Source organism: Prionailurus viverrinus, chromosome F2, assembly GCF_022837055.1.
Source record: "Prionailurus viverrinus isolate Anna chromosome F2, UM_Priviv_1.0, whole genome shotgun sequence".
NCBI classification, from domain to species: Eukaryota; Metazoa; Chordata; class Mammalia; order Carnivora; family Felidae; genus Prionailurus; species Prionailurus viverrinus.
Window position 1 is genome coordinate 7,086,531 of NC_062578.1, and position 24,618 is coordinate 7,111,148.

The following is a 24,618-nucleotide window of genomic DNA, read 5'->3' on the forward strand; positions in this document are numbered from 1 at the left end:
CTATCTCGCGGTCCGTGAGTTCGAGCCCCGCGTCGGGCTCTGGGCTGATGGCTCAGAGCCTGGAGGCTGTTTCCGATTCTGTGTCTCCCTCTCTCTCTGCCCCTCCCCCGTTCATGCTCTGTCTCTCTCTGTCCCAAGAATAAATAAACGTTGAAAAAAAATTAAAAAAAAAAAAAGACTCTGGCATAGTTTGTAATATTGAAAACAAGGAGACCAGGACTCGAGTTCTCCTCTACTAGTCCAGGGATTTTTAGAGAATGCCTATCCTGGTTTTGGTGAGGCTTCATCTCTCTTAGGTATTTTAAAGATAGATCTGACAAGGAAGAGGAAATTCTCCCTGTAGTACTGTATCTGGATGTGGCAACCAGGGAAAGCCAAGGAAACCTTTGAACTTATTGGAAACTTTAAAATTTAGGCTGAAGAACAGGAGGGGTTGACAACTTACGGAGGTTCCTTAGACACTGGAATGGTTTTACAAATAAAGTGCCTGAAGCCAAAACTCCTAGGTCATCTAAAATTAGACTGGACAAACACTCGAGCTATGCTGGCAGGGAAATGAACAAGGTGGCCTAAGGACTTTTTCCATTTTTAATTTTTGTCAGTCTATGGAAAGCTCTCTTACTTTTTTTTTTTTGTATTTTCGAATGTATTTTTTTTCTTTAGCCCTCTTGGTATTTTTTTTCCCCTCAGATATATTTATAAATTCTACAACGCTTAAAATTACAGCAAAAATGCCATTTCATACTGTTAAGTTTAGTCCATTTTAAATCCTGTCTTACAAATTTCTCCTCCTACAAAGCAAAGCTGTCCCATCATGTTGCCTTATGGCCATTGCTATTTTTGAATTACATTTAGAGTAGAGTTAATCCACCTTTGATGAAGAATTTAGTATCCATTGGCAGGTCAACTTGTGATTTTATGTTGTGAATATAGCTGCAGATTATGGAGCATGGTTGAACTTAAAGTATTCGCAGGGATGGAAAAGCAGTCCAAATGCAGAAGAATCCTTTGTGCTGTAAAGATTAAAGAAGCAATCTTGCAAGAACAATGCTTCCACGATGGACAAGGCTTTCAGGACGGCCTGTCACAGAGGAGTGCAACTGGTTGTGAGCATACGGAAGGGAGTTGGGTGTGAAAAAGCAAACAGAAGAATGGGGAAGCAGTAGGAGAGGCCAGTGTGGGACTGAGAGGGACCCAGAGAACGTTAATCATGGCACTGACGTTCAGAGCTGGGCTCAGAATCCAGACTGGTGCAGGAAGCACGTTTGGAAGATTAGAGCAAGCAGTCGGGCTGGAGTTTAGGAAAGTAGCTGCCGTGTTAGGATCCCACCGTGGCAGGAAGCAGGGCCCCGGGAAGGATCTGGATAATGGGCTTTGGCAACAGAAAAGGACACAAGCTGGCATTTCAGTCTAGCCTGAGGTTTTATAATTGCCATGTTAGGTCACAAGCTAGTGTTGGCAGCCTGTAGGTGCAGGTAAGTGAGAGTAATGGGGGGAACATGCTGTTGAGTGAGATTTACAGGAAGAGAGGAGGTTGCTGACTTTATAACAGCTCCAGACATAGGTCTACCTTGATTTCAGTGGCCCTTGGCTTTCAGTTTCTACTCAGATGCTGGATCTTCCACCTGGGAAGTAAAATGTGAAGGAATTAAACAGACACTTCTAGAATGTCTACCATTTAAAAAGTACCTAGAAGAGGTACATTGAACTAAGACAGCAGCCCAGGACATAGCTTTTTTTATTTCTATTTTACAGAATATAGGGAGGCTCAGATGGGTGATTCACCCTAGTGCACACAATAATAAGCGGTAGCTTTTAGATCTGATTCCAGGTCTGTGTGATTCCAAAGTCCCCACTGTTTCCACTCGTCCATATTGCTTCCTACAGAGGCCCAGTGACTCCAGGGGCTGGACTTGGCATAGAGCAGCTTTTCGGTAAGTATCAGGTGCTGTCGACTTTCTCCTTGCCCGTATCTCTTTCTCCTACTAATCTCTTAGAGATCCATTCTTTGATGGATTTTTAAAAATACTGTATTTTTTAGAGCAGGATGAGGTTCATGGCAACACTGAGCAGAAGGTACAAAGATTTCCCAACACTATTACAGTAACAACCTAATGAGGATCCAGCCTCTACTCCTGTTCTAACATCCATCCTCCTAGTAGTAACCAGAGTGAACTCTAAAATATAAATCAGATTACTCAGGAAATAAACTCCAAACTCCTTACTATGGCCTAGATAGCCCTAAGTAATCTGGTCTCTTTTCAGTTTCTCTGATGTTACCTTTCTTTACTTTTTACTTTGTTCATATTTTCCAGCCATGCTGGCCTCGTTCCTGTCTCAGGGCCTTTGCACATGCTGTCCTTGCTGTTTGGAGTACATTTCTTCTATATCTTTGAATAGCATTTTTTGTCTTTCAGATTTAGTTTTCCCCTTATATGTTCCCTTCTCAGAGAGGACTTCCCTGGGAAACTAAGTAGCTCTTATTACTTTCTACTAAATTAACCTACTTTTATCTTTTTCAAATCATTTTTGTGTCAAATTATCTTATTTACTAATTTTCTCTTTATTTCGTCTTTATTTTTTTTCTTTTTGTTTTTCCTTTTGTTTTTCCTTTCCTTTCCTTTCCTTTCCTTTCCTTTCCTTTCCTTTCCTTTCCTTTCCTGTTCTCTCCTCTCCTCTCCTTCCCTTCCCCTTTTCTTTATTCTTTCTTTCTTTCTTTCTTTCTTTCTTTCTTTCTTTCTTTCTACCTGTATTTCTTTCAGCTCTTATGGCATAGAAGGTCACCCCAAAGTTAGTGGCTAAAGCAATACCGAGCTCACAGTTCTTTGAGTGAGTCAATTAGACTGGGCTCAAGTGAGTGATCTTCTGGGTTAGACTGGGCTTACTCATGCATATATGGTCAGGTAGGTGGCTCTGCTTCTGAGGGCTGGTTGCCTGTTGGCTGGGGTGGCTGGGGCACCTGGATGAGGTTTCTCTCATCATCTAGCCGGCCAGCCCAGGCTTATTTATGTGGTAGATAATAGGACTGTCAGAAGAATAGAGTGCATCCGTTCTCTTGAGGTTTTGGCATATTGTCACTTCCGCCTCATTCTATTGGTCAAAGCTGCCCAAATTCAAGGGGTGGGGAACAGACATCACCTCTTAATTTACAGATTACCTTGTAAAGGGGTGTGGCTATAGAGAAAAAATACATACTGGTAATCATTTTTGCAAACAACCCACCGTAGCTGTGTATATTTAGACTTCATTTTAGATTCTTAGCATCTGAATCCCTTTTTGAGTTTGGGAGATTACCCACCTTATGGATTTTCGTAGGGCAGAGATTATTTCTTCCTGTAGGAACGGAACAAGCCTCATATTTTCATCCCCCCCCCCCCCCACACCTAAGGCATAGGCAGTTGTGCAGGTTGGAAGAGAACAAGGTAAGCCAGCAGACTCCCGGGGGAATTGATTTTTTGGTGGGGGTGTCTCCAGCTCTGCGGTATAGAGCGGCTTTCCTCATCGGGTCAGTTCTATGCAAGGTTTGCTATGTTGTTTCTGGAGTCGTAAGTTTGAGCCTTATTCTTTAGACATCTCACAGATTCTGTAAACCCCTCCATAAATACTTTAAATACTTTAAAGTATTAAAGTATTTTAATATACTTTAATACTTTAAAATACTCTTTAAAATACTTTAAAATACTCTTTATTTAATTTTAAATACTCTTTAAAATACTCTTTTTTTTTTTTTTATAATCTCCCAGGGTCAGATTTGGTTGCTTTGCTACAAAGAGCTCTGTTCCAGCAGTTGGTATCAGCAATAGAGTTCATTTTTCTCATATAACAGGAAGAGTTAGGTAGTTACCAGGTTAGCCCAGCTGCTCAGACAGCTTATCAGGATTCTCCTTCTATTTTCCTACCTGGCCATCTTTAGTGTGTATAGTTGTATCTTCATGCTGTTGCCTCCTGCTAGCTCTGTGTATTCCTTTCATGTTCGAGGCAGGCAGGGGGAACATGGGCTGGCACAGGCTGTGTCTGTTTATTTTATTAAAAAAAGCAAAAGTTTCTAGCAGTGCCCCTTTAGATCTTCCCTCACACTGTCTTGGCCTAAATAAGACCACCTAGATGGTGGACCTGAGAGATTGGGAGGGGAGTATCTGACTCTAACCTCCATGAGGAAGGCACGAAGGGAGGAGGCTAGAGAATGTGTGTTGAATAAGGTGATGGCCGGTGCCCATCACATTCTTGGTCCCTCTCACTATAATGATGGTTCCTGGGGACCAGAGGCTATGCTATACTCATTGCAGTCTGTCCACTGCTTAGCAAAATGTTTGGCACATTCATTGACTGACTAGCAACGGCTGGAGTTTTCTTTTTAAAATATACCTTATCTAGGGGCACCTGGGTGGCTCGGTTGGTTGAGCGTCCGACTTCGGCTCAGGTCATGACCTCGCAGTCTGTGAGTTCAAGCCCCGCATCGGGCTCTGTGCCGACAGCTCGGAGCCCGGAGCCTGCTTCAGATTCTGCGTCTTTCTCTGGCCCTTTCCTTCTCGAGCTCTGTCTGTCTGTCTCCCTCTCAAAAATAAATAAACTTAAAAAAATTAAAAACATACCTTATCTTTTGCATTACAGAACTACCCAGGCCCAGGCCAATTATTAAAGATTTGTTTTCATGCAACTCTCCCCAGTCTTTTCCATCCTCTGCCTGCATTGTGTTCTCATCTGGAATATCGTTTTTGTCTTGTCCTTTTTTCCTTCTCAAAAATCTGTATTAGTGCTGTTGCAGGAAATCTCCATCTCTCAGCCTGGGATTCAACTCCCTGCATTAGCTGTCTGTTGCCTCTCCCACATCAGCCACTTAATTGGTAATCACTCACAAATCCAGCTAATCTCGCGGCCATCTGGTATACATCGTCATATCCAGTGTATGCAGGGTGACAGACGGCAGGGCTTATGGGGACAAAGGCAAAAGGCTTCACTGTGAAGGGAATAGGTGAGACCAGATACGGGGAAGACTCTCCGTATGGGATGGGCTGCCACACTGCTCTGTTGAAAGCGTAGGATCAGTTACCATTCACTTTGAACTTGTGTTTAGTTCACAGTCTCATTGGGAGCACTCCTATCAGGCAGGGGGCTAGGACTCGTATCGGGATTGGACTGAGCTGGTCCAATCAGTGGAGTGCTGACAGCAGTCTCTTTGTCCCCAGCTAAGTGGAGCATTCACCAAGATCAAGAATAGCAGATTGAAACACAGTCTGGCCCACAGCACTGAGAGTACAGGGAAGGCTGAAGTTCTGGGGCATGCAGGTGTCCAAGGGCTCCCTGTCCCGCTGAGCAGGAGCCAAGTCATTCCTAAACCCCTAGAGAGGATAGGACCACGGACAGTCAGCCTTGGAACTTGTTGGTCTGAGACTGGGGAGGCTGAGTCTACAATTTGTAGCCTCAGTGGTGGCAGTCAGAGCGTGTCCATTAGGTATGGACTGGCGATAGAGTCCACTTGACGTCTTCTCTCTCCCTTTACGAGCATTCCACTTTTTCTTGGGAATTTTCTGGTGTGCTTAGAGGGAGATTTTGAAAAACCAAGGGGGACAATGATGCTAGATCTCAACTTATTTGATGAATAATCATTCAAGCCAGTTTTACAATGAAACAGTATAGACATAGATAAATTTGGCATGGTGTTTTTCAGGCAAAATTGAGTTAAATTTCAAACTTCAGTTAAAACTCCAGTCTATGATTATGCATTCATTCATTTCATTAGGGGTGCTAGAAGGGAAGGAACAGAAATAGAGAATTCTAAGACAAATCAAGGGCCACTGGAGACACTGTAATGATTATGAAAGTTGTTCATTAAAGATATGTGTACTAAGAATTTAAACTGAATTCAGAAATTTCCATTTTTAGAATGAGTTAAAAAGACCATGCTTGGGTTTAAAAAAATATTCTCTAACAGGAAAGGAAAGTTCTTGATGATAGCATTTGGTGCTAAGGATTAGAATAAAACTGCTATTTGGAGAGAATATCTAAATGTCTTCTTTCTTAAGGTAAAAATGTCAAGCCAGAGTAAAATTTCAAGGTGTTTTTCTCACTTAAAAAAAAGTAACCTACATCTGTCTTCAAATAAACAAATCCTTCTGAATAGTGCACTTGATTCAAGAATGTCTATGTCCTCTAAGCAATAAGGATCCTCCAAATAATTTAAACTAACAGTCTAATCACATGGATAGGTTGGAACTTTCCTGCATCATTGTTTTATAGCAAATTGGTATCTTTAAGCACCTAAATATTTCTCTGTGGTAGGGTGCTAAGAATCCACCTGGGGACAGGGGGCACCTGGCTGTCTCAGTCGATAAAGCATGGCACTCTTGGTCTCAGGGTTGTGAGTTTGAGTCCCACATGAGGTGTAGAGATTATTTAAAAATAAAATCTTAAAAAGAAAAGAATACCCCAGGGGAAATTTACCCCACATCACTCTTTTCACTGGCAGCTTCTAATAACTGACTTGAAATCCCAAGAATTACCTATCAGTTGAGAAAGAAAATTATAAACCTAAGATCTATTTACCTGATTATTCTAAGCAGAAACTTTGCTTTATTGTTTTGCCAAGGTATTTAGGAATAATTTTGTGTATTGACTTACTTGTCTCTTAAACATAGCTTGGTTATATACGTTTTGAAGATAACTGCATTTTCTTTCACTCATGCTGAAGTTATTCCCTTTTTTGGTGAAATAAAACATATTCCTTACCAGTATTTTGATCACTCTTGAAGACTTTATGGAAGATATGATTTACATATCTTTTTAGAGATATTTTTATAGATATATAAAATCTATATATATCTTTTTAGAGATATGTTAGTGCCTATTTTTTAGGCACATTTTTTAGAGAAACCCGTTTTTTTTTCATTCAGTAAATACTTACCAAATTCTGACTAAGTGATTATAACTCAATAATTTGCCCTGAATTAAAAATAAGTTTTGTCAAACCACAGAAGTGATAAGCTATAATTTAGTATGGCTTAAATTCTTGGGATATGTAGAATTCTACTTCAATACTATTTTTCTGTAAGACTATAACAGACTTCAAGACATTTAAATCAGAATCATTTTGAATTTTATTTATTTATTTATTTATTTATTTATTTATTTATTTATTTATATTTATGAGAGAGAGAGAGAGAGAGAGAGAGAGAGAGAGAGAGAGATATTGCAAGGGGGAAGGGGCAGAGAGAGGGAGAGAGAGGGAATCCCAAGCAGGCTCCGTCCTGTCAGCATACAGCCCAATGGGGGCAGGGGTGGGGGGGCGGTTCTTGAACTCACGAACCATGAGATCATGACCTGAGCTGAAGTCAAGAGTTGGATGGTTAATCGACTGAGCCACTCAGGTGCCCCTCATTTTGAATTTTAATTTGGAGTACATTTAGATCAGTTTCATCTGATTAGCCACTAATGGGAATGTGAAATTCCACTGTGATTTGGGTTTTTTCTGTTATCTCAACAGGACGTAGGCTATCTTGTCCATTTTAGGCCCTGTCCATGTCATAACTGTAAATACGTAATTCTAGAGTTTGCTCATTTCATTACATGAGTAATAACATTCACCTTTTTCACAATTCTTTCTCTCAGCGATTCCAAGGCACAGATTACATCCTGTACTTGAATGCTTCTAAAATCTTTTGCTTCTTTTAATCTCTCTCCCAATCTGTAGTGTCATATTAATAACCGCTGTTTGAACATTATCACCTGCATGTCTTTCAAGGACCTTAACGAAGTTGGTTAAGATGGAATGGATTTATGCAATTCCTGACTTAATAGCCTCTCCTCTTATGTTGGCTACTGTTGTTTGTGACACTGTAATTTTGCCCAGGCGTGAAAAAGTCAAGTTGTCCATTGTAATGAGGCCGTAGCAGGCACTCAGTAAGAGTCAACCCTTGCCAATTTTGCCCCACCTGCTTCATACAAGTTTTGCTGAACTGTGCTCTGTGCTGGATTCTTTACTTACAAAAGATTATTCATTTAAAGCATTAAATAAATTATCTATCTCCTTGCCTTCTATAATCAACCTATTGTTATGCTATTTTTGGGTCTACCTCTGAAGTTTTGGGGGAATAATTTCCTTCCTTTCTATTCCTGTTTTCATTACTCTAACTCAGGCCCTCAGGAACTCTTGATTTAACTATTTTTAGAGCCACCTCCCTGGTCTGTCATCACCGTCTCCTCCCTCCAAATTATCTGACTTAGCAATGTCAGGGAAGTGTGCAGTCCTGATGAAGTCATTTCCCTGCTCAAAAATCTCAGTGCATTTCCATGTTCTGTAGAATGGAATAAAAATTCCTTAGCCTGGATTTTTTGATTCTCACACAGATAGGCTTCAACATTAACTAGAGAACATTACTGCAAGGTGGTAAGGGGCTGTACTATTTACTAATTGTGTGTCCTTTGGTAAATTACTATTCCTTTCTCAACACCAGTATTCCTACCTGAAAAACAGGGACGATAATAGTACATATCTCACAGAGTTATCATGAAGATTAAATAAATAATTCATTTAAAGCATTAAGCATGGTGCCTGTCAAAAATAAGTAATCCATACATATATTTTTAAAGTTTATTTATTTTGAGAGACAGTGCAAGCAGGGGAGGGGCAGTGAGAGAGGAGAGAGAGAATCCCAAGTATGCTCTGTGCTGACAGCATAGAGCCCAATGTGGGGCTTGATCTGATGAACTGTGAGATCATGACCTGAGCTGAAAGCAAGGGTTGGACACTTAACAGACTGAGCCACCCAGGCGCTCCAGTAATCGATACATTATAATATTATTATTACAGAGCTGCTAGATGAGTTGATAAACAGATGTTATTCGTGGAATTTGGTATCCATTCAGTTCTACTCTGTAAGTTTTGCAAATGGGGAAATGAGTCTGCTATGGCCCCGGGAATTATGGCTCCCCACTATTTAGTTCCTGTGTATTTCTAATTAGCAATTATCTCCAGATGAAGGGCTATGCCTGTTATGTTGTATGGAGCACATTAAAACTGTCGTCACCACTTGCCTAACAAGACTAGTCATAAAACCCTAAAGTCTACCAATTGGTGAATGGATAAAATATGGTATATTCATGCACCAGAATACAATAAAAAGGAATGATGTACTGATACATGCTAAAACATCACCGAACCTCAAAAACATTATGCTAAATAAAAAAAGCCAGACACAAGAGATTCTATATTGTATGATTCCATTTATATGAAATGTCATGAATAGGCAAATCTATAAGGAAAGAAAGATTACCGGCTGGAGAAATATCGGTAAAAGGGGACAAAGTGTCTTTCCGGGTTGACGGAAACGTGTGAGAATAGTTATACGTTCTTTTATGACATGTGTCACCCATACCACAATCAAGACATAGGACTGTCCAATCACTACAAAGATCTCCCTTGGGCTACCCCTTTATGGTCACACTCACTGTTTCCCAACACCATCCCTACCCCTGACAACCATTAATCTGTTTCTCTGCCTCCATAATTTTGTCATTTCAAGAATTTTATATAAATGAACTCATACAGTATGTGAGCCCATTTATATTTAATGTAATTTTTGGTATCTTAGGGCTTAAATATGCCACACTATTTTTAAATTTTCTGTTCTGTTTTTTCATTTTTCTGTTTTTTCCTTCATGCCTTCTTTTAGAGTTTTTGGAGTTCCATTTTGATTTATCTATATTATTTTTGAGCATATCTCTTTGTGTATGTTAGTGGTTGCTCTAGGTATTACATTATACCTATATAATGATCAATTTACTGAGGTAGACATTTTACCAGTTTAAATGTAGAAAGCTTCGCTCCCTTTAAACTCTCTCATTTATAATTGTTTTAATATTTCCCCTACATACATTGAGAATTATGTAAAGCAATATTATACTTTTTGCTTCAACTGTCAAAAATCATTTAAAAATTTAAGAGAAGGAAAGTCTACTATATTTACTCATATTTTTGGTTTTTTTTCAAAAATTTTTTTAACGTTTATTTATTTTTGAGACAGAGAGAGAGAATTAATGGGGGAGGGTCAGAGAGAGGGAGACACAGAATCTGAAACAGGCTCCAGGCTCTGAGCTGTCAGCACAGAGCCCGACGCGGGACTCGAACTCACGGACCGCGAGATCATGACCTGAGCTGAAGTCGGCCGCTTAACCGACTGAGCCACCCGGGCGCCCCGTATTTCTGGTTTTTTTAAACAAAGTTTATTTTTGAGAGAGAGCGAGCGCGCGTGGGAGTGTGTGAGTGGTGGGGAGGGGCAGAGAGGGAGAGAGGCTCAGCATTGTTAGCGCAGAGTCCCCATGCAGGGCTCAAACTCACAAACCATGAGATCATGACCTGAGCTGAAATCAAGAGCCAGACAATAACTGAGTCACCCAGGCATCCCTTTGGTCTTTCTGTTGCTCTTTTTTTCCCTTCGTGATATTCCAAGATTCTTTTTATCATTTCCTTTCTATTAGATAACTTCCTTTATCAATTCTTTTAGAGTAAGTCTGCTGGTGACAAATTCTCTTAGCTTTCCTTCATGTGAACATGTCTTGATTACCTTTCATTCCTCAAGGATGTTTTCACTGGATCTAGAACTCTGGTTGACAGCTATTTTATTTCAGCATTTGAAAAATGGTTGCAACTTCCTTTTCACTTCTGTGGTTTCTGATGAGAAATCTGCTGTCACTCAAATTGTTTTTCCCTTATAGGTAATGTGTCATTTCTCTATTCTGTTTTCCAAATTTTGTCTTCAGTTTTCTGAAGTTTGATAATGATGTGTCTTTGTGTGAATTTCTTTTAGTTTATTGTCTTTGGGGGCTCAGTTGGCTTCTTGAATCTGCAGTTTGTCTTTTGCACAATTGGGGAAATTTTCAGCCACTATTTCTGAGAATTTTTTTTTTTTCCAGCTCTACCTTCTTTCTTTTTTCCTTCTGCAATTCTGATGATCCAAATGTTAGCTCTTTTGTTAAGGTCCTAGAATTTTCCAAGGTTCTATTTTTAAAAAATCTATTCTCTCATTGTTGTTCAGATTGAGTAATTTCTATTGTTCAATCTTCAAGTTCACTGATTCTACTTCTGTCTTTATTGTGCTGATGAGAACATCCATTGAGCTCTTAAATTCCAGTTATTATATATTTTCAGTTCTAGGATTTCCATTTAATTCTTCTTTATGTCTTCTATTTCACTGCCAAGGCTTTTTATTTTTTGTTTCAAGGTGTTTGTCATTACTTATTGAAGCATTTTTATAATGGCTGCTTTAAAATTATTGTCAGATAGGGGCGCCTGGGTGGCGCAGTCGGTTAAGCGTCCGACTTCAGCCAGGTCACGATCTCGCGGTCCGTGAGCTCGAGCTCCGCGTCAGGCTCTGGGCTGATGGCTCGGAGCCTGGAGCCTGTTTCCGATTCTGTGTCTCCCTCTCTCTCTGCCCCTCCCCCGTTCATGCTTTGTCTCTCTCTGTCCCAAAAATAAATAAAAACGTTGAAAAAAAAATTAAAAAAAAAATAAAATTATTGTCAGATAATCCCAACTTTTTTGTCATGTTGGTGTTGGCATTTTTGATGTCCTTTTCAGTCAAGGTCAGATTTTCCTGGTTCTTGGTATGAAGAATGATTTTTTTTAATTGTATCCTAGATATTTTGGGTATTATGAGACTGTGGATCCTGTTTAAAACTTGTTTTAGCAGATCTTCTTTGACACAGTGCTGCCAGGAGAAAGGGAGTACCCCTCTTTACTGTCAGGTGTGGATGGAAGTTCAGGTTCCCCACATTGCCTCATTTGGCATCCTGGGGAAGGGGGACCTTGTTACTTCTGGGTAGATGTGGATTTAAGTAGTGTAGGAAGTTTAAAGTGATGTCAGGTGTCTTTATGTAAGTGTAAATACATTTTAAATACCATCAAATCTGTGATCCAGAATGTCAAATTATAGCATGTGGATTTCAGGTTTCCTGTGTGGTCTCACTGACCAGTGGGGAGAGGTGGCCTCACTACTATCAAATAGTGGTGAAAGCTTTGGCTTTCTTTTGGGTTCCTTCTGTGGATTCATTACTGCCGGTGGGGATGGAAGTGCTGAGTCGCTACTTGGTCTTCACTGATGTCATCTCAGCATGGGAAAGGGAGAGATGCCACCATGAAGCTGGAGAAGAAGAGAAGTCACAACTCTTCAAGGCAGATGGAGGTTTCTTTTTCTCCATGGTGTGCGGCTGTGGTTGAAGATATTGTTTCTTCCTTGCTAGGGTTGCCCTTTTCCTAGACCTTTGGCTAGAGAGAGCTGGCTTCTGTTGGGCCATTTTTAAATCTGATTCCATTGGTGTTTCTGAGTTGCTGGCTTCTCTAGTACCCAGTCTGGATGCATGAGGCAAAAAGACAACCCAGGGAATGGACTGCCATATCATTCCTTGTGTCCTAAGATTCCTAGTCCTTCTGCCTCCTTCTCTGTATTTATTTTATATATAATGTCCAAGGTTTTTAGTTTTACTTAGCAAGAGGAATTAGAAGTGGTCTTTTATTATAATCCTGTAGATCCTTGAGATTCTGTTCATGTAAAAAAAAAATCCATTTTCTCTTTATTGTTCAAGTTGGGTAATTTCTATTGTTCCACCTTCAAGTTCACTGATTCTTCATGTCTTCTCCATGGTCTGTTGAGACCATATACTCAGCTCTTAAATTTCAGGTATTATATATTTTCAGATCTAAGATTTCCATTTGGTTCCTCTTTATATCTTCTATTTGTTTGCCAAGGCTTTCTTGGTCTGGATAATAAATTTTTATCAACTAATCTGACCATTTTGTTTTGCCACTCTGCTTTATAATGTAGGGGTATTGATTTGCAGGACCTATAAGGAACTTATATAATGGCCAGACAAGCAAGTAATGGGGTTTATCAAAAAGACACCCTCTTCATTGTAAAAAAAGTTAAGCTTTGAAATCCCATCATAAGAAAGCAAGGTAAACAGAAAGAAAATCAAAAGTATTTTCAACATGTAGATAGGTGTAATTTTTTTCTCTGAAAAAGAAATGATTTCACCAACAACTTACACATTTTTGTTCATAGAAGTACAGTCCACAAGAACCTGAGACTGGTAAGAACCCAAATGCCCTTTAACCAGTGAATGAATAAGGAAAATAAAACAAATTTTAAAAATCCATAAAATGAATTACAGTTTGGCAATAACCAGGAATGAGGTACTGATACATGCTATAAAATGGATGAAACTTAAGAAGTATGCTACACTACGCTAAATGAAAGAAGCCACGCATCACTAAAGACCACATATTATATGATTCCATTTATATGAAATTTCCAGAATATGCAATTAGAGACAGAAAGAGATTCCTGGTTGTCTCTGGCTGGTGTGCGGGTGGTTGGATGCGTACAAAGTTTCTGGGGTGTTCTAAAATTAGAATGTTCTAAATATTCTCAAACTATATTATGGTGATGGTTGCACAACTCTGTGAATATCTCATTGAATCATCCACTTTAAATGGATTAATTTCATGGTATATAAATTGTAACTCAAGAAAGCTGTTTAAAAGTAGAGAGAACCACGGTGGGGTGTTCAATGGACGTGTGTGGGAAGCTTTGTGCCCTCTGTTGTCATTGTAGGGAGTTATTTGTGCCTAAGGAAAGGGTAAATGACTCGGCTGTGAGAACAGCATGGGGTGGTTTTGCATATACACTGACCATGATTCCATTTTTATGAAAGGTCCGGAACAGGCAAATCCTATTAAAAAATGGTGCAAAATAACAGGGGGAATCTAGTGAAAATTAGAAGTTTTAACTATAGTTACTAGGCTAATAGCAAGTATCATGACAACAATAATCCACGTATACTGAAATCTCTGTTTTTAGTTCTTCTCTCTCTGTTATGATCGTTTTGGTCAGATCTCCAGCAGTAACCTTCTCTTGTTCTTTTATTTGGGCTGAATCCCTCCATCTTGGCATTTGGTCCAAGTCTCTGCCTTCTTCCGTGTGTTTGAAAAGTCCTTTATGTTTCCTGCTCCTGAGAGTAACGGCTTCGTGAAGAAGAGGTCACGTGGTGCCCAGGGCCTGGAGCTTCACGGAGTGGCTGCTCCATCCTTCGGGCCAGAGGCTCTCCTTGCCTGCAGTGGGCAGTTTTTCGACTTCGGCCAGAGCGTGGCGGATTTCGCCCACTTGTGCTCTGCTCTGCTTGTTAAGTGAGACCCGATACCACTTCTGCTAGGCTGGAGGCTGTGCGGAGCCCTCGGGTCAGGAGACGTGCTGTGGTCGGGGTTTCTGCTGGTCTGCTGGGGAAAGCACCCGTCACCCCGGGACCGAGGTTAGCTTGACCGAGAAGGGCAGCACCACCAGAGTGTAGGGGTGCGGGGCTTGGTGTGAGCAGGCTAGGCAGCCAGTGCTGGGGCAGAGCTACTTTCTGCAGGTGGCTCTGTGTTGACGCTGAGGGAGGGGCCGGGGAGAGAAACGGCTCCTGCTGGCTCTCCTTTGTCCCCAGAGAGGCGTCTGTGGTCAACACTGCCTCTCAGGGCCTCCTCCAAGAAGAGAGAATTATCCCCGTCTGGGTGCCCCAGGTGTTCTTCAGCTCACAGTTTCCAAGGCAGTCTGCCCCCACTCCTCCCTCCCCACCTCTGCCCCCTCCGCCCCCTCCCCCGGGGCTGTGTGCCAGGCTCCTCCCCAGGAGCAGGGCAGTGCCCTCAGTGCTCTTTCTCAGCTGAGCCCGCTGACCTTTAAATAAAACTCGTCTTCTAGCCCCGCTGGTCGAGAGAACTCTGGAATATCAGCACCACTCATTTTCACAGCCAATGGCTTTGGGGAACTGTTCTCCGTGTCTGATCCCCTGTACCTGTGTACTCTTCTCTCTCTCTCTGCAACCAGGGCTTTCTCCCCTCCACAGCACCTGTGATCAGTTTCTCCCCCAAACCATGTTTCTGTACTAACTGCCTTCTTCTGAGTGGCTTTTTCCTCCTTTTAGTTGTGGTTTGTTTTGTTAGTCTTCAGGTTCATTCCTGGGATATTTAGAATGATTTGATACTTGTCTAGTTGTGTTTGAGGGACGACAGGAGCCTAGGGTTCTGCTATGCCGTCATCTTAGCCCCGCCTTCCTATACCACATCCGTGTATACTGAAATCTTTGCTAGTTAATCTCTTTCTTCCAAGAAGCATTCCATACGACATCTTGCTTAGTAGAGTCTATCCGGGCCGAGTTTGTTTTCCCGTTAGGCGCTAAGCATCATGAGGACAGAAGCTGGGCCTGTCTTATCTCTCGTCCCGTTGCAGGATCCAACACCAGAGATCAGGCTGTTTTGCTTAGTCTTGGGGGACTCTAGGTTGCAGACAGGCAGGCTGAAGTGTGGGAAATGCTCTGTAGGTGGGCCCAGCAATGCCCGATTCAGCAAGGCTGGGTACAGGCAGTAAGCTGTGAAGGATATATGTCAGGGAAAATCGAGGGTACAGACCAAGAAATGGTCCTGTCCTATCAGATCATAGCAGGTTAGTGCTGCGCAGTGTGAGTGAGCCTCTATCATGCTGCTTGATAAATCTTCCCATATACACAGTTGCTTTCTGAATATGCTAGCCTTTAATGCCTGCTTCCAAAAGGGGGGAAAGGGAAAAAGGGGGGGGGATCAGAGGTGCTGTCCCTTTAAATCCCGTTAGCTACTTCAGGCAGTGGGAGTTGCAACCATTGCCACCCACCTCTGTATGTGCCCCCATGACCAGGAGCAGTAATTAGGAATTAGAACACAGAATGCCAGTACTTGGAGGACAAGGTCGTTATTACTCACCCTGGCTCCCACAAGCTGCTTCAGGAATGCAGGCTCTTTTCCCCATAGTTGCCTGCCCCAGGGCTGGTGGAGGAGAGATAAGTGGCGACTACCATGCCAGTGGCTGAAATAGACCAAACTTGACCACAATTTTAGCAGCCAAGCCTTCTGGAAGCTGCGAGCATTCACATAGCGTCCCGAGTTCCAAAAGAGTTGCTTCAGAGTTTCTGCCAATGCAAGTGCTTTCCAGGTATTCCAAGTCCTAGCACCTTCTACCACACCATTTCCCCACCACCTACCCCTGTATTTAACTTCAGTTTCTAACACAATATCCAAATCATCAAAGTAAATATTTTACAGTAATCTTGGAAACTACTCCTCTTCTCAAAACCCTCCTTTGGTTTCTCATCTCGCTTCAAAGTCTTTACTAAAGGGCACAGGGCCTTACGTAGCTTGGTGTCCTGCCACTCACTGTAGGCACCCTGACCTTTCTATCACTTCCCAAGTACCTCACATACTTCCCACACACTCTTGACCCAGGACCTTTGCACTTGCATCCTCCGCTAGAAACGCTCATCTCTCGGATGCCTAATGCCCCTTCCCCTCACTGCTTCCAGGTATCTGCCCACACAGCACCTTCTCACGGAGGCCTCCTCTGACCTCCAGCACTGCTACTTGGTTTCATGTTTCTTCATAGCACCTAGCATCGTGTAACATGCTGTCCACTTGTTTGTTTACGATCCGTTTCCGCTGGATAACATAAACTCCACGAAAGCAGAGATGTTTTCTGTTGCATTCGTTGCTGTGTGTGCCTGGTGCACAACGTGTGCATTAAATGTCTGTAGAATTAATGAATGAACAAATACATGAGGGAGGTTGTGTGACAAACCCCAAGTTTGCAGGGCAGTGCTGCTGTGGGCTGAATTATGTGCCTCCAAGATTCGTATCTTGAAGCCCTAACCCTGCAACGTGATGCAATTTGGAGATGGGGCCCTTGGGAAGTAATCAGGTCATGAGGGTGGGACCCTCATAGGGATTAGTGCCCTTCTAAGAAAAGACACGGGAGAGCTCTCTCACTCAGGTAAGCATGAGCACTTGCACTCTCCCTGCCCTCTAGCTGTGTGAGGACACAGTAAGAAGCTGGCTGTCTGCAAACCAGGAAGAGGGCCTCGCCGGCAACCAGACTGACTGGTACTTTGACCTTGGACTTCCCAGTTTCCAGAACGGTGAGAAATCAATGTCTGTTGTTCAAGCCACCCGGTTTGTAGTATCCTGTTACAGCAGCCTGAGAAGACAGGTTGCCTAAGACAGATGCCACTGTCATAATCCGGGAGACGTTTGACGTGAGGGATGGTTTCCAAGACAGAGACCTCTCAGGTTCGACATCCAGCAACGTAACTTCATCAGAGTGGACTATACTCAGACTTCCACTTGGGTTGGATGGAAATGACAGAGGGTGTGTTCCATGCTAACTGTACAAAATGATGATGCATCCTGATTAAATCTGGTATCTGCCCTGGGTTCGTTGGGCCTGCCTGGAGAGGTAAATTCTAGCAGTTAAGATGAAGGAGGGTTCTTCAGGCATCGATCTCTCTATAACCTACTGTATTAAACACAAGCAGAGGAGCATTCCTGTAGTAGACATTTATCGATTGTCTACCGGGTACAAGGCACTGAGTTATTTCTGGAAATTCTGAGGCGATAGATAAGTTGCACTTCTGGTGCTTAATGAGCTTACTAAGAAATCACCAGTCGTGGGGCAGTATGAAATGTGCAAGAGTGTGTATTTTTACAAATAAGAGATTACAGTGGAGGGTATCTATTTCAGCAGGGAATGTTCACGTAGTGGGAAGGCAAGGGGTTCATGAGAGGTTTCTGAGGTGAACTGAGTATTGGACGAAGAGAGGCAAAGGTGGATGGTGATGGAGGGCAGGGAGTTTGGGCTACGAGAAGGCATTCCAAGTGAAAGAAACAGTAGGCCCAAAAGTTTGAGCCACATTTAAGAAGCATCAAATAATTCAATCCAGAGTCAGACACGTGGGTTGAGATGAGACTGGAAAGATAAGCTGGTCAGATCATAAAAGGTAAGCAGGGCAGGGTGTGGGGTGTTTGAGCAAAGGCTGCAAGGACCGTGAGAGTGTTTAAAAAGATTAACATGGAAAAAATAATTTCCATTCATTATTAGGACATTTAGGCACTCTCTGCCAAACACATGTATTATCCTAGTTAATCCTCACGATGAGCCTATAAGGGATTTCCTCACATTTCATGGCCAGGAAACAGGCGGAGGAGAAACGAAGTCAATGGCCTGAGACCACAGAGCTAGGGGGAAGGAGGAGACAGGAGGTGAACTGAAGTCTGACTAACTTCAAAGCACGTATGCTCAACCACTGTGGACTGCAGTCCCTGGGATCTGGCTTCTCTGCCAGTGGTGACCACGTAGAATGGAACGGAGTCCACGTATGTCAGACAGGTCACCTCAGATATCATGGCCACTGAAGCCATTAGCAGGGAAGAACCTTAAAGTGAGCTGTGTCATAGAGGCTTCTGGCATTTCTTAGACTCCTTATAATCAAAGTGTGGTGGAATGCCAGCAGCCACCGGCATCAGTGGATCAGAAATGCAGACTCGAGGGTCCCACCCCAGACCTACTGAGTCAGACGCGACGGTTTAGCAACATCCCCAGGGGATTCATTTGCAACTTCAAGCTTGAGGAAGAATGATGTAGACTTTCCACACTGGCGTCTGCCAGAGACAAGTGCCATGGGAAAGAGCACGGTGGCACGATTGGGCAACAGGTGCACTTAGTCCCTCTTCCCAACTGGAGTCGTGGGAATGCGGCATGTGCCATGGGAGATGCTTAGAAAAGGAGAGCTCCTTTGTGCTGACGTATGAAATTCTACTTTTGCTAAAAGTGCCCGGAAGAAGTTCTTTAGTTGACATTTTTTCATTGTTCATTAGAACCGATGGATGTGAATTGTTTATCAGATGTGGGTTATAGGATTCAAAATAATGTCAACAGAAATGCCTCATTAGTCTAACTATTTCAGGGCTGGTTATATCTAACTCTGAATTTTGTAAATGTGCACTTCAATTTGGAGCTAGTAATGATGCCATCCATGCCTATTTCTACCCTGTAAACATAAATTTCTTTATTGAGTCAATAGGCATGTCTTTGTGTGAATAGTGATGATTATATATGGACTTTGTATCAAAGTTAGACATTATTGTTTCTCGTATCTACCCCTCCCTCCCAACTTCTTTCCTTCCCTTCCTCCATCTTTCCTTCCTTCACTTGGTGACTCTTTCTCCTCCCTCCCTTACTCTTTTTTACTTTTTAATAGCTGACTTCTTATGAAGTCAGTGTTTACCAGGCAGAGAGTGCCATTTCATAATCTTTTTCCTTTTGTGATCTGTTTGGAGACAACATTCGAGAGCACATGTTTGAACCTGATCCTTTTTTCCTGGAGGACTGCTTACTTTGTTTTTGTGGTTCAGAGCAGAGGCGGGAAGCTTGGAAAGAAATCTGATTAGGTGAGGTATCTTCAAATCAGATTAGACTACAGGTAGCCATTAGAGGCAGCAGGTGCATCTGGGGACCTCGTGTGTGACAAAGTCTTGCAACTTGCTCAAATCCCATCATGATTAAGCAAAGCAGAAGAGTGCTGTGTATGCAGAAGCATAAAATCACTTTGAGTGGTGCCTCTCTTATTTGTCTTGTGTTAGGCTGAGTAGCCAAATTGTTCACACAGCCATTTTCATTAGAACTACATTGATGCCGTGATAAACAGGAATGCTTAAATGACTACCATGAGCAAACACTGACTTGGAATACTTATCAAAGAATGATAAAATGTCAAACGACTTCATTTTTAGCAGCATAACAGCCTTTTCTCTTTAACATAAATAAATGGGAACTTAAGGCTGTCTGAGACAGAAAAGCTTATGAATTGGTGATCTTCTCCTGAGAATGAGACTGGGTAAGCAAGACACTGCCAGAAAAACTCTTAATTAGGAAGACTTCAGAGCTGTGCCGCACACTAGGAACTAGTTTGTTTCTGGCTGTGGTCCCCTTAAGGTAAATTCTGTCTGGTGATTAGCATCACCTTGGATTAAATTAATTGGCTGTACTCAATCCCTGAGTGGATACACTAAGAATAAATCCAACGACATTAGTTTCCTTGCATGAAATGAGCAGGTTACCTATCCAGTAACCTTACATGAATTATACAAACAACTTAAGACATTTTTTTCTGTAAAAGGGAAGCTTCAAGTTCCGGTAAGTACAAAACTATTTGCATCTTTATTTTGAAAACAATCTGTGTTTAGCTAGTTGTATTTTATTTTCCATCTTATATCTAGACTACATATGTGTTCCATCTTTAACCGTTAGAAAAAAGGAACCAATCTTGCTAATGATCATTACTTTTTATCCAAACATGCCAGAAACCTTCACAATATGCCGATATTGAAGTAGGAGGGAACTTCAGTATCAGGAAATCAAGAAAGTCTAGTATATTCAAGCGGGGGTAGAGTTTTGTTCTTTGTTTTTTTCTGATTACAAAGGCACTGTTTACCCATTGGAGGATTCTGTGCAATCCATTAAAGAAGGAAGTTACTTTTAATTCACCAATGCTTATGATCACCATAGGGGATAATTGGTGTATTTCCTTTTTGAACTCCCACCCCCAACCCCACCTCACAGAATTATGATAATCTGTGTAATGGACTAATTTTTCATGTAATGTCAAATCTCTGAATTGCCACAGAACTGACCGTATGACTATACTAATATTCTTATTTTGTTGTCTACTTCATTCTTCTTTCTGAATTGCCTGAATTCCTAGCGTGTTGTACATTAAATTTAAGATATAATTAGTGAAATGACACACGTACAGCTTATAGGTCTCTAATTTGCTTTATCAAGTGAATGGTGGTGGGGGCAGGCACAGCCCTCTTGGTAGAGCAACTATTTAGCTCTGGGCAGTACAGATATTGAGAGCAACGACGGCACAGGGAGGCCATAACCATGGGTGAGCCCAGTGAACCAAAAGGTGTTGAAGACATCTGCTTGATCTTAAAAAGCAATACAAGTATTCACGATCATTCCACAGTCTGACTTTTGGCAACGAAGAGAACACAGAGCGGAGGGGAAGATATTAGCAGCAGGCTGTCGAGCCACTGGAAGCCCATTGCACTATAATGTGGACTGCAGGGAGGAGATTTTGTTAGCCAGGTCCTCTAGGAAAGTAGGAATCTGCTTTCCTCTTGGTACACCTTTGCACCGGCCTAACCTGCTGGGAGAAGAATCAGACCGCTTCAGGCTACTTTGTTTCCAGATATCCCCTAAGTATATTACTGCCTTATCCCAACTTCAGTGGGTGTAGAATAAACCTTACCATTTAACAAGTATAGAAAGGAATATTTTAAAATTTTCATTCACATTCTGATTGGTTTTTAAGGCTGATTAAGAAAGGTGCACATTTGGGACACCTAGGTGGCTCAGTCAGTTGAGCATCCAACGTCGGCCCAGGGTTGTGATCTCCCGGTTCACGGGTTTGAGCCCCGCTCAAAGCCTGGAGCCTGCTTCGGATTCTGTGTCGCCCTCTCTCTCTGTCCTTCCCCAACTTGTGCTCTCTCTCTCTCTCTCAAAAATAAATAAACATGAAAAAGATTTTTTTTTTTTTTTTAAAGGTGCACCCGTGTCTTTGGCGGAAGCTGCACTGATCCCTGCCATCTTCCTGCAGGGCATCTCCACCACTCGGCCTCTGACATCTCAGCTTCACACAGGCTCTCCTGTGGAAGCTGCCATTCCTTCCCACCCTCAGTGCCACTCCCACAGGCTGGGCTACCAATCCCTTCTTCGTATTCTCACGACGCCCTGCTCCTCCTTTATTGGGCTAGTCATTTCCCTGCGAATTTCTCAGGGAAATTGTAGAAGATACATAGGATTATGTCAAGGCAGAGGCTGAGACATTTCCTCTGGAAGGAATCTGGCTTGTACTTTCTTCTCCAATAATGATAATGCTGTGCACTATATGCCCACAGATCCTTCAATTCAATAACACTGAATCTTTATCATGTTCTGTGTTACACACACAATGCCCACCTTACTGTAGACTCTTAAACCTCACCTGCACGTATACAAAATCTCACCATTACAAAACTTCCCCGCTGACTTCTACGCATCCCGAGAGATCCTCTTATGTGCAATGAGGACCATCTGGATTTATATTTTATTTGTTTTCCCTACAGTCTCCTCCTCAAGAAGCCTAGCAGCCATCCTGCTACAGGTTCTTTTTCTACAAGGGCTCATTCACTCCTGGGCATATGGCATTTTCACAGGACATGGTACCCTCATCTTCTTCCCTTCATGCATCAGGTTTAAAACCAGTGCTCAGGGTTGGGCAGCAGTAGGGTAGCACAGTGGGGGCCACCTTTTCCCTCCAACTGTCCTCATGTTCTATGTCCTCCTTCCTGGTGCCAGCACAAAATCTCCGTTCTTTTATTTGAGCCACAAAACAAAACAAAACAGAAGGAAACAAAAACCAAAGCCACCCCCAAAACAACCCCCTTAGCCTAGCAGCTTACATAACGGTGTCCTAACTTGATGATCAGGTCAACAGTTCTCCAAGTAGTGCAAACCAGGCAGAAGACTATTGCAATTAAAAGTCTCACTATGGGGCGCCTGGGTGGCTCCATCGGTTAAGTGTCTGAGACTTCAGCTCAGGTCATGATCTCGAGGTTCTTGAGTTCGAGCCCTGCATCGGGCTCTGTGCTGACAGCTCAGAGCCTGGAGCCTGCTTCAGATTCTGTGTCTCCCTCTCTCTCTGCCCCTCCCTCACGCGCACTTTGTCTCTCTCAAAAATAAATAAACGCTAAAAAAATTTAAAAAAAAATCTCACTATACACTTACAGATAAATACAATTTCCCAAAATTAAGTGGAAAATGTGTTTCAAACACTATTAATGTAAACTATTTTTAAAAAAAAATTTTTTTTTCAACGCTTATTTCTTTTTGGGACAGAGAGAGACAGAGCATGAACGGGGGAGGGACAGAGAGAGAGGGAGACACAGAATCGGAAACAGGCTCCAGGCTCTGAGCCATCAGCCCAGAGCCCAACGCGGGGCTCGAACTCACAGACCACGAGATCGTGACCTGGCTGAAGTCGCATGCTCAACCGACTGCGCCACCCAGGCGCCCCTAATGTTAACTATTTTAAAATGAGTATGTAAGTACACCAACCTAAAAAGTTACTGGAGGCAGAATTCTGAAGTCTTTTATTTAAATACGGAAAGAATTTATCTCTGATAGTTAGTGAGGGCATGGAGATTAAGTAGCACCCCAAGGTCAGTGCACAGTTTATCAGCTGAGGATAAGAAGAGGTGCAGTTTTGCTGACTCCATTGCAAAGGTGGATTCTCCAGCTCTGGGAGCACATGCCTGCTACATCCTTCATTGTCTTAAGTACTTTAATTACTGTAAACTGCTTAGGGAGGGAGTAGGGGGCACATATGGAACTTCCAGGCTGATCTCGGAGTTTATTTTCCTAAATAACACATCAATAAAATTTGTAAGTCGTCCTGGGGATATGTGAAGAATCAGACAACAGTTTGCAAACATTTAAGTAGGTGATTTGGGTCAAATTTATAGCTGATTTATAATGACAAACATGCCTTTTTCATCTCTGTAATACTGACCACTTATATTTAGTTTGTTCAATTTGTCTTTACGGCTGCAGGCCTGTCAAAAGATACTAATAATTACACTGATTTAAAACAACAGAAAAGAGGGGCGCCTGGATGGCTCAGTCGGTTAAGCGTCTGACTTCGGCTCAGGTCACGATCTCACAGTTTGTGAGTTCGAGCCCTGCGTCGGGCATCTGTGCTGACAGCTCAGAGCCTGGAGCCTGCCTCAGATTCTGTGTCTCCCTTCTCTCTGCCCCTACTCCAACTCATGCTCTGTCTCCCTCTGTCTCAGAAATAAATAAACACTAAAACAACAGAAAACAGTCACACAGTGTGACAAATGAGAAATGAACCCAGAAACAGACACACCCTTCCCTGAGCCGCTCAACTGTCAGTCAGACTCTGGCTTCACTTGGAAAGTAGAGACAAAAACCTCAGTGACTGGCTGAAAAGGGCTTTTAAATTCCCTCCTAAAGTTTTAATTTTAGAACCACCGATGGGAGCAGTCCCTAGATCGCATCATTTTTAGCAACTCATAGCAAAGCTGCCCTGTAGTAAGAAATATTTGTTTAGTGCAGAGTTTCCAAAAGTAGATTAATGGTATGTTAGATATTTTCCCTGCATTTTTTTATATCTGTAATCGAAACATTTTACATTATCTTAATGGCCCCCATCTAAGGATTCACATGATTCATTTCTTCTAGAATTTAATGTCAAGAAACATTTTCCTCTAGGTGAACTCATCTGGTTGTATGCAATAATTTGAGCTTGATAAACTTTTCCTGTCTCCCCCTTTTTCCTGGTAGTCAAGGAAAAAACCCCCAAATACATCTATCTATCGTATAACAAATACATATGTGTGTATGTACATATGTGTGTATATACACACACACACACACACATACTGGAAATGGCATGGCACATATATTTTATAAACGGCTTTTTCACTTAGTAATAAATTATGATCATTTTTTATGCCAATAAACATAAACTCATTTTTAATGGTTGTACAGCTGTCCATTGCATGGCTGTATATATAATTTATTTAACGACACCCCTATTGGTGTCTTTAGATTGTTTTCATCTTTATTTATTTATTTATTTATTTTTTTTTTTTTCAACGTTTTATTTTATTTTTGGGACAGAGAGAGACAGAGCATGAACGGGGGAGGGGCAGAGAGAGAGGGAGAC

General features: G+C 42.0%; 1 protein-coding gene across 1 annotated transcript in view; it reads left to right on the forward strand.

The window, feature by feature from the left end:
- Positions 1-24,618, forward strand: part of RP1 (RP1 axonemal microtubule associated) — a 52,050-nt gene that overhangs the window by 17,386 nt on the left and 10,046 nt on the right. The window lies entirely within an intron of this gene.